Raw genomic sequence first — 3,508 nt, 5'->3', positions numbered from 1 at the left:
CATTAGATATATTTTTCTACATTTAAACTTGATTTTAATAGAAACCATAAAACAACTGTTTATAATGAGATCTCTTTAAACTTTCACCAATTAAAAAGTTTTCCAAATTAAAAAATCCATCATATGGCCGTCAATTTATATACAAATATAATATATATATAGTGATTTTAAACCAATAAGATGAAGAGGCCCTTCCACATGAGAGTCGGGGTGTTGCCTAAATAAAATTCAAAGGTTTACTCTCCAAAAGCTAAAAGCCTTTGTGGTCCAGGCTGATGCAACAAAGTTTAAGATGGCAAAATATCTGAAAATTGGTACTATCAAAGAATTGCTTAGAATCCCAATTTATTTGCGTGGCCACCATATGTACACAATACTTGAAACTTTTGTATGGTGGAGTCCAAGGTTTCCTTTAAAAAATAAACTAAACATACATATACATACATACACACACTTAAAACACCCAGAGAAAGATAAAACATTTACATTTCAAGGACACAGGAATAGAAATCCAAGTTACCCCTAAAGGGGATTTTGTTTTTATAAGTTCAGAATGCCAAAAAATGTTTTTATCAGGCCTGGTTAGTTATTTTCAGAGTGAGTTTTTTTTTTCTTATTCCCAATTAATGTTGTAAATTTTGTATGTACATAAACATGGCTGGGGTAATAGTTGGAGACTGGCAATCTGTCATTTCTTTTTCTTTTCTTTTCTGTTCTTTATTTTTTTTTTGAAAGTTCTATTCCCCATTGTAAGGTCGGGTTCTCAGAATAAATTTGCTAGTAAGATTTCCCACAGGGACAACTCTGTGTCATGAAGTCTTTGTGTCTACCACTCCTGGAAGATTCTCTGTCACCCGAGAAAGCTGTTACCAGCCAGGAGGATGGTCCGAATTATGGAGTTGAAAGTTTCCTCATAAGAGTTTTACTTTTATCCTGAAAAATTCAATGTAGGTAACCAAATTGAGGAAAATATTAGACCAGACTCTTACATAACCACTCAGTCCTGAACCCAGTGTCTTTCAACTTGGACTCACTCAGGATGTCTCCACTGGGTGAGTATTTTCCTCATATGTTTCCACCAGCCCCACTTTGGACATATCCTCAAGGTGGATATTTCCTGTTATCTTTCAACCAGGCCCCACCCAATATGTCTCCACTGGGTGGGTAATTCACCTCAGGTTCTTTCAACTGGAGGGCCACGTACCTGGATACACCGCCAGATAAACTTAGGATCATCAACCAATATGTGAGATCCGAGAACCAAGAGAGACTCACCCAAATTCATCTGGACTCCCCGAGGAGGTGGATGGGCACAAAGGGCCACTGCTGGTACCAAGGCTCCAGTTACTTGGAGAGTTCAGGTGGAGAGAAATCTGCTGTGGTGCTTCATGGTGTCCAAAACTGTTGACTGAAATACATGTGCAGCCTAAAAGTTAAGAGTTATGTTTCATTTGGCGGGAGGACTCGAGCCGGGATGACAGCCTGTCAGAACTCTCTGAGGGACTGCTCCCAAGAGGTTGAGGCAGAGCTAGGATATATAGGAGCTTTACAACAAAGACCAGGTTGTTGGAACAATAAAAGATTGCTTGTTATCTAAAGAAAGCCAGGTATCTCAAGTTCAAGAATTTAGTACTTTTGTATGTGTGAGAGGAAGCAAATATTTGGACTCACTGAATTCATTTTTTAGACAAGCACCTAGCTATCTCGGGCCAGTAGCCTGTCCTTTCTTATTCTGAGTCTGCTCAGACGACACCATTGTGAGTTGCTGTAGCAGCTGGGCTGCAGGCCTGTCCTAGCTGGGGGGTGGCGGCAGCCTTTAATGACTTGGTTTCAGTATTCTTTGTTTACTGTCATGGTTGCAGTATTCTCATTCACATTGTAGTATTTTCGTTCACAGACTGATTATGGATAATCTGCAACCTTGGAAAGCAACCGAGATGGAATTACTGCAGGTACCTTCTGCTTTAATAAGCCGTGTGCAAACATAAACAGGGAGGAAGCATACACTTGGATTTGGAGGTGTAGGAAAGGGATCCTGCACATTGCAGGAGAACGCAATGCAGAATTCCTTAAGTCCACCTTTCTTTACTGTAGTGGTTTCTGAGAACAGTTTATGGTAATTAACCAACATTGACAAACTGCACAAATTGCATTTAAGAGCTGGCCGGCTGAAACTTGTGTATTGGAGAGGTGGAATTCAAAGGCAAGTGGTCAGGTGGATTGGAGAGAGATGGAGCCAAGGCCTGGGCCCAGATTCCGGTTTAAATTGCCATTTCTTCACCATAGGGCTTTGAAATAGAATTCAAAATCTCTTAACCTGTTGGTGAATCTGTGAAATGGGCATAACATTCGTTTCACCCTGGGATTGTTGTAAGATCTAAAGAGTATTATAGCACACATGAAGCACTTAACCCACTGGCACTTAGCAGTGTTCACTGTGTGGGGCCGCCCCGCTTAGCATGTGTCAGAGCCGTAAAGGCAGCATTTGTCTGTTGAGGATGCACTTGTAGCCCCTTGGCTAGGTTATGAATTTGGTGATTTCCTATAATCCTTGTAATTCTATGTGCCATGGACATTTATTTTCATGGACAGATGAGGAATCTCATGGTAAAAAGACTGTATAATTTGCCCAAAATCAGACCATAATTTTGGGTGCAGAGGCCTCGGTTCAGCATGGCCCCCTGGGCCTTCTGCCCTCTCTGTTCAGCACCAGAGCCAGATATGGAGTCGGCTGTTTCCCTGCCCAGAATATCCGGCAGGCCGCAAGACACATCTGGCCCTGTGCTGCTTGAGCAAAAACTCCGAAGGAGAGACAGTTACAAAAGGGATAAACATAAAAACAAACGACAGCAAATTGTGATCAGCTCTGAGAAGGAAAGGAACACGTCTCGCCGTGCAGAGCTGGGAGCTTTCCCGTCGAGGCTGCTCTGGGGGTGTTCATCTCAGCTAAACAATTTCTGCTGCTGCACCAAGGCAGGAAGGCAGGGCGCGTGTGGCCAGGTAGACAGGGCCTCGTTGATCGTACTCATTCCCCATTAAGCGGCAGCTTTCACGGGCACTTACCTAGTAAACAGATGTTGGCCATAATCATCACGCACTTTGCTTGGTAGTTTTCTTGGCCCCAGCATTGAGATGAGGTCATTGAAGCTGGGGAGTTTGCTGCATGCCCGTGATTACCTTGCAAATACCCCGACTGTTCTTTCAATCTAGACTGGTGTGGCTGTCATGTCCCAGCCCTGTGAATGGCATCGTGTAGCTTCTCCCAAGTGGCCCAAATGACTGACATTGATATGCTTAATTCGTTGGAAATAGTATGTGACAATAATAGAAAAAGGTAGTAAGAAATTGTTTGGAAAACTGGAAAAAACCTTTTCTTCCCCAGCTGGGGGAGCGTAACCCGTATCACTCACCCTACTCACTGCCTGTCACCTCCTCCCCGCCGACTCCGTGTTCATAAGCCACACTGAGCCTTGGGAGAACATTTTGCCTCATGACACTTTTGACTAGG

This window comes from Vicugna pacos, chromosome 30 (assembly GCF_048564905.1).
Source record: "Vicugna pacos chromosome 30, VicPac4, whole genome shotgun sequence".
NCBI classification, from domain to species: Eukaryota; Metazoa; Chordata; class Mammalia; order Artiodactyla; family Camelidae; genus Vicugna; species Vicugna pacos.
Note: the sequence above shows the minus strand (reverse complement) of the source record.